The 7,500-nt window shown below is 43.1% G+C and overlaps 1 protein-coding gene across 2 annotated transcripts in view; it reads left to right on the top strand.

Moving 5' to 3' along the window:
• LOC133580422 (protocadherin-15-like) overlaps positions 1-7,500 on the top strand; it is an 888,230-nt gene that overhangs the window by 144,467 nt on the left and 736,263 nt on the right. The gene's annotated exons all lie outside the window — the stretch shown is intronic.

The following is a 7,500-nucleotide window of genomic DNA, read 5'->3' as shown; positions in this document are numbered from 1 at the left end:
CAGCAGTGTTGGCGCTAGGAATTTTCAAAATGGGGTCCCATCAAATCATAAAAATGGGGGTCCGTCCCACAGTAAATTTTGGGGGTGCTTTTTTGTATGCGTTTTGAAAAAAAAAAAAAAAGATAAACATATACATTATCCTGTTATATCTCACATTCTATATTGTGTTTTGGAAAAAGGTTGTCATAAACGTGACTTAATTCATAAAAAAAAAAAAAAAAAAAAAAATTGTATACCAGTGACGTGCAGTCACTCGAGGCAGGTAAAAAGAAAAAAATATATATTAAATTGTTATATGTATCCAGTGATTATACTATAAAGTTATTTTCCATTTAACTTCACCAGTTTTAGATTATTTCTATTCAAAATCGCTGAATTTTCACATTTGCCGTTCAAATACTGAGAAGAGACGGTGCGGTGAACAGCAGCCAGTCGAGGCACGTCACTCAGTGCCTCAACATGGACCGACTCGGCTAACTGCTGGCCTGCTGTGCAGTGAGACCGTATTGCTATATGAACTATATTATACATGTCCATAGTTTAGTTAGCTGAGGTATATAATGTACAGTGTATTTTGTCAACAACTGTATGTCCATCCATCCATCCATTTTCTACCATTTATTCCCTTTGGGGTCGCGGGGGGCGCTGGAGCCTATCTCAGCTACAATCGGGCGGAAGGCGGGGTACACCCTGGACAAGTCGCCACCTCATCGCAGGGCCAACACAGATAGACAGACAACATTCACACTCACATTCACACACTAGGGCCAATTTAGTGTTGCCAATCAATTTATCCCCAGGTGCATGTCTTTGGAGGTGGGAGGAAGCCGGAGTACCCGGAGGGAACCCACGAGGTCACGGGGAGAACATGCAAACTCCACACAGAAAGATCCCGAGCCCGGGATTGAACCCAAGACTACTCAGGACCTTCGTATTGTGAGGCAGATGCACTAACCCCTCTGCCACCGTGAAGCCCAGTTTTAGATAATTTCTATTCAAAATCGCTGAATTTTCACATTTGCCGTTCAAATACTGAGAAGAGACGGTGCGGTGACGTCACTCAGTGCCTCAACATGGACGGACTCGGCTAACTGCTGGCCTGCTGTGCAGTGAGACCGTATTGCTATATGGACTATATTATACATTTCCATAGTTTAGTTAGCTGAGGTATATAATGTACAGTGTATTTTGTCAACAACTGTATGTGTGTAACGTATTTCTTGTGCTGAGCGATCATAAAACGGCTGCAAAAGACGCACTGGCTGAGGCTCGCCTCCTGCACCCCCCGCCGTAGAATGCACGGCAACCCCTGACGGGAGTGTTATATCAACTAAAGCCCACACTTAAACTTTCCACGTGCAAGATTTAATCTATTTAAAAAAGTTATTTCATAAGAAGCCAAAAAGTGCAAAAACAATAAAGTTCGTGTTGGAGGAGTTGTGAATGACTGCAGGGCCACAACATTAGGTACACCTGTAGACTGCAGGTGTACCTAATTCACAACTCCTCCAACACGAACACTATTGTTTTTGCACTTTTTGGCTTCTTATTAAATAACTTTTGTCACCTATTTTTATGGGCTTTCGTCTTTGTGATGTTAAGTTCCTGTTATGCGCTGTTATACAGTATATGCCTTGAGCTCTTATTTTGAAGGCGCTAAGAGCGGAATTTTGACACGTTGGAGTGGAGCGGAAGTTTTTGAAAGAAGGTAAATAAAGTGGTCCTCGTGTAAACTGGAGCCTCCGTGTTTGTTATTTTGTAGTTTCATACAGTATAGGCGACATTTATAAACCCTCGGTTACACTTTTTTAAATAGATTCAATCTTGCACGTGGAAAGTTTAAATGAGGGCTTTAGTTGATATAACACTCCCATCAGGGGGTTCATTAATCCAGCACAACAGCGGCGCATTTATAAGTAAAGGTAAGACCATAATAACGTTTTTTTTAATTAAATGTGCTTTTTTGTGTGCTACAGTTTGTATGTGTAAAGTTAAAGTTAAGTTAAAGTACCAATGATTGTCACACACACACTAGGTGTGGTGAAATTTGTCCTCTGCATTTGACCCATCCCCTTGATCACCCCCTGGGAGGTGAGGGGAGCAGTGGGCAGCAGCGGCGCTGCGCCCGGGAATCATTTTTGGTGATTTAACCCCCAATTCCAAGCCTTGATGCTGAGTGCCAAGCAGGGAAGAATGCTGGTATGAGCTTTTAAACATAACCCGTTAACTGCTGCCAATCAAATGGTGAATAACATACTCTTTAGGGTTCATATGTTTGTAAATCTGACTGTGATGAAGTCAGTGCCTCACCAGCCATCAACCTCACCGCACGTCACTGTTGTATACATATGTAAATGTATTCAGTTATAAACATTCTTTCACTTTCTTCTTTCCTTCATGGATCTGAACTTTACCGCTGCTGGTAGTTTTTTCTATGTTTTTATTTAATAAGTCGTAGGTGTATTTATTTCAGTATAAAAGTGTAAAAAGTGTTTTGCTTGGGTGATGTAATGATGATAATGGTGTGCCAGGGCATACATACATTTTATATTTAACGCTTAAATCTCTGGAGTCTACATCAACTTCAGATTAGGGCTGCAACTAACGATTCATTTGATAATCGATTAATCTGTTGATTATTACTTCGATTAATCGATTAATAATCAGATAAAAGAGACAATCTACATTTCCTTTCCAGTATTTTATTGAAAAAAACCAGCATACTGGCACCATTGGGGGTGCAGCATACAGCAATAATAACACAGAAATGTAACTCATCAGATCAGAACTGAATCAGATACGTTTCTGTCGTGAATAATAAAGGATTCATTTTAGGCTGCTCGAAATATTCCAGCACCTTCATAACCTTTAGTTATACTAAAGCTTCATTCGAATCTAAATATATTTATATAGCTTTATCGGGGGCAGCACGGTGGAAGAGGGGTTAGTGCGTCTGCCTCACAATACGAAGGTCCTGAGTAGTCGTGAGTTCAATCCCGGCCTCGGGATCTTTCTGTATGGAGTTTGCATGTCCTCCCCGTGACTGCGTGGGTTCCCTCCGGGTACTCCACCTCCAAAGACATGCACCTGGAGATAGGTTGATTGGCAACACTAAATTGGCCCTAGTGTGTGAATGTGAGTGTGAATGTTGTCTGTCTATCTGTGTTGGCCCTGCGATGAGGTGGCGACTTGTCCAGGGTGTACACCGCCTTCCGCCCAATTGCAGCTGAGATAGGCTCCAGCGCCCCCCGCGACCCCGAACGAAATAAGCGGTAGAAAATGGATGGATGGATGGATAGCTTTATCGGGCCCGGCTACAGTGATCCATTATGAAACCAACCTGAAATACTTCTGTCCGTTACGTTTATTTCCAAATTGGTAACCGTGCGTTTTCTCTCTCAAAACGGAGTCAAATGTGCCAGAGACACATTATCAGCCCCGCGTTGCAACAAAGGCATAACGTTAAAGGGGAACATTATCACAATTTCAGAATGGTTAAAACCATTAAAAATCAGTTCCCAGTGGCTTATTATATTTTTCGAAGTTTTTTTCAAAATTTTACCCATCACGCAATATCCCTAAAAAAAGCTTCAAAGTGCCTGATTTTAACCATCGTTATAAACACCCGTCCATTTACCTGTGACGTCACATAGTGAAGCCAACACAAACAAACATGGCGGAAAGAACAGCAAGCTATAGCGACATTAGCTCGGATTCAGACTCGGATTTCAGCGGCTTAAGCGATTCAACAGATTACGCATGTATTGAAACGGATGGTTGTAGTGTGGAGGCAGGTAGCGAAAACGAAATTGAAGAAGAAACTGAAGCTATTGAGCCATATCGGTTTGAACCGTATGCAAGCGACACCGACGAAAACGACACGACAGCCAGCGACACGGGAGAAAGCGAGGACGAATTGGGCGATCGCCTTCTAACCAACGATTGGTATGTGTTTGTTTGGCATTAAAGGAAACTAACAACTATGAACTAGGTTTACAGCATATGAAATACATTTGGCAACAACATGCACTTTGAGAGTGCAGACAGCCCAATTTTCATCAATTAATATATTCTGTAGACATACCCTCATCCGCGCTCTTTTCCTGAAAGCTGATCTGTCCAGTTTTGGAGTTGATGTCAGCAGGCCAGGGAAGCTAGGGTCGATAGGGGGTTTAGCTCGCTCGTCTGCGGGAACAAACTTCCGCCATTTCTTGCCGTGCTACCGAGGTCCTTTGTCCCTGAATTGCTCACACACTCCGGCAGATTCAATGGGGGTCTGGCGGAAGATTTCTTTGACTTTATCGTTGGAAATGCATCTGCTTTGAGTGTCGCAGGATATCCACACATTCTTGCCATCTCTGTCGTAGCATAGCTTTCGTCGGTAAAGTGTGCGGAACAAACGTCCAATTTCTTGCCACTTTCGCATCTTTGGGCCACTGGTGCAACTTGAATCCGTCCCTGTTCGTGTTGTTACACCCTCCGACAACACACCGACGAGGCATGATGTCTCCAAGGTACGGAAAACAGTCGAAAAAACGGAAAATAACAGATGATTTGACTCGGTGTTTGAGAAAATGGCGGATTGCTTCCCGATGTGAAGCCACGTTCCGACGTCATCGCTTTGAGAGCAAATATTAGAAAGGCGTTTAAATCGCCAAAATTCACCCATTTAGAGTTCGGAAAGCGGTTAAAAAAATATATGGTCTTTTTTCTGCAACATCAAGGTATATATTGACGCTTACATAGGTCTGGTGATAATGTTCCCCTTTAACGTTACTCACAAAAAAGCTGAACTCATGAATGCCTGTTGCCACTATGGACTTAAAAAGTTACGCCTTCATCCATGGCTCCAACATGTTTCCTCTTCAGGTGCTCCTGAAGCAATGTTGTACTTCCGTGCCATTTTGCAGGAAACACTCTTCTTTGAAGTCTTTAAAGTAAAGTGTTCCCACACTTTTGACGACTTAGGTCGTACACTTTTCTCCATTGAAGCAATAACCTCAAGATGTTTCTCCGCTAAACTATCCGTACTGTTTTCCTGCGCCATTTTTTTGAATGTTTCCAGCAAAGGAGACGACGTCGTCACGTGAGCTGCACACGACACATCATTGGCTGGCTTACCTCCACCTGATGAGACGTAGCCTCAGCGCCGCCCTGGTGCTGTTTTGTACTATTTTTGTACTTATTTTGATTATTGTTTCTCAGCTGTTTGTAAATGTTGCAGTTTATAAATAAAGGTTTATAAAACAAAAAAAACAAAACAAATACAAATAAATAAATAAATAAAGCCTCTGCGCATGCGCATAGCATAGTTTCAACGAATCGATGACTAAATTAATCGCCAACTATTTTGATAATCGATTTTAATCAGTGTCAGAGCTTGGTCCGCATTGCCGGCAGTAAGTCGGACACGTTTCCAGTGAGGGTTGGACTCCGCCAAGGCTGCCCTTTGTCACCGATTCTGTTCATAACCTTTATGGACAGAATTTCTAGGCGCAGTCAGGGCGTTGAGGGGATCTGGTTTGGTGGCTGCAGGATTAGGTCACTGCTATTTGCAGATGATGTGGTCCTGATGGCTTCCTTCGGCCAAGATCTTCAGCTCTCACTGGATCGGTTCGCAGCCGAGTGTGAAGCGACTGGGATGGGAATCGGCACCTCCAAGTCCGAGTCCATGGTTCTCTCCCGGAAAAGGGTGGAGTGCCATCTCCGGGTTGGGGAGGAGATCTTGCCCCAAGTGGAGGAGTTCAAGTACCTTGGAGTCTTGTTCACGAGTGAGGGAAGAGTGGATCGTGAGATTGACAGGCGGATCGGTGCGCCGTCTTCAGTAATGCGGACGCTGTATCGATCCGTTGTGGTGAAGAAGGAGCTGAGCCGGACGGCAAAGCTCTCGATTTACCGGTCGATCTACTTTCCCATCCTCACCTATGGTCATGAGCTTTGGGTCATGACCGAAAGGACAAGATCACGGGTACAAGCGGCCGAAATGAGTTTCCTCCGCCGAGTGGCGGGGCTCTCCCTTAGAGATAGGGTGAGAAGCTCTGTCATTCAGGGGGGAGCTCAAAGTAAAGCCGCTGCTCCTCCACATCGAGAGGAGCCAGATGAGGTTGTTCGGGCATATGGTCAGGATGCCACCCGAACGCCTCCCTAGGAAGGTGTTTCGGGCACGTCCGACCGGTAGGAGGCCACGGGGAAGACCCAGGACACGCTGGGAAGACTATCTCTCCCGGCTGGCCTGGGAACGCCTCGGGATCCCCCGGGAGGAGCTGGACGAAGTGGCTGGGGAGAGGGAAGTCTGGGCTTCCCTGCTTAAGCTGCTGCTCCCGCGACCCGACCTCGGATAAGCGGAAGAAGATGGATGGATGGATGGATGGATTTTAATCGATTTAATCAATTAGTTGTTGCAGCCCTACTTCAGATACATCCCTCATTTCAAAATGTTTTAGTTTTTTTTTATGTTGTTTTTTTGTTTGTTTGTTTTCTGCCCTTTTTTGTCAAACAAAACTATGTTTTTAATGGCAAACACACAAAATATGCAAAATCTTCCACCAAAAATATTTTTCTTAGTGGAATATTTGATGTGAAGTAATGGGAACCTTGGATAGGTCAATAATTCATAGTAACATTGATTTTGATTCAATATTATACCATACCATACCATACCATACCAACTTTATTTATAAAGCCCTTTAAAGACAAGCACAGTTGAAAAACAAAGGGCTGTACACCACAAAGAAATTGAGGCAAAGGACAGACTAAAAAAATAACATTTAAAACAGAAATAAAAATACACATTTAAAAAGCAAATATAAATTACCCTAAGAACAGTTTGTTAGATAAAAACAGTTTAAAAGTTAAAAACAGTAAAAAAAAAAGTTAAAAGCTAAAAACAGTTCAAAGTCTCATGCTGCGTTAAAAGCCAGTGAATAAAAATGGGTTTTAAGAAGGGTCTTAAAAATAGCCAAAGAAGGGGCCTGTCTCACATGGAGAGGGAGATCGTTCCAGAGTTTGGGACCCACAACAGAGAAAGCTCTGTCCCCTCTGAGCTTGTTTTGAGCAATGACAGTTTGTAAGAAAAAAAAACAGCTTTGTTTTCTTCGTCAACATTGCAACTTTTTCTAAATTACATTTCACCTTTAAGCTTTTTTATTTCACTTTTGTTATGTTTTTGTTCATTTTAATAGTATTTTTAGAATGTGCCATGGGCCTTTAAAACATTAGCTGTGGGCCGCAAATGGCCTCCGGGACACACTTTTCACACACCTGCTATAGATAATAAAAAATAAAATCTGATAAATCTATGGATAAAAAGCAGAGCCTGGCGACGCATGCGCGTTTATCATAACTCTCTCTCTCTCTCTGTCTCTGCCCCTCCCTGACCAATGCTGCTGTGCGCACAATTTGTTTTGTTTTTAACCCCTTCTTAACCCTGAACGTACATTGAAAATACATGCATTTAAGAAACTCCGCCGGGACAGCTCCGCAAAAGAGGACATGTCCGGG

Source organism: Nerophis lumbriciformis, linkage group LG02 (genome assembly GCF_033978685.3).
Source record: "Nerophis lumbriciformis linkage group LG02, RoL_Nlum_v2.1, whole genome shotgun sequence".
NCBI classification, from domain to species: domain Eukaryota; kingdom Metazoa; phylum Chordata; class Actinopteri; order Syngnathiformes; family Syngnathidae; genus Nerophis; species Nerophis lumbriciformis.
Note: the sequence above shows the minus strand (reverse complement) of the source record. Positions and strands in the feature narration are given on the sequence as shown.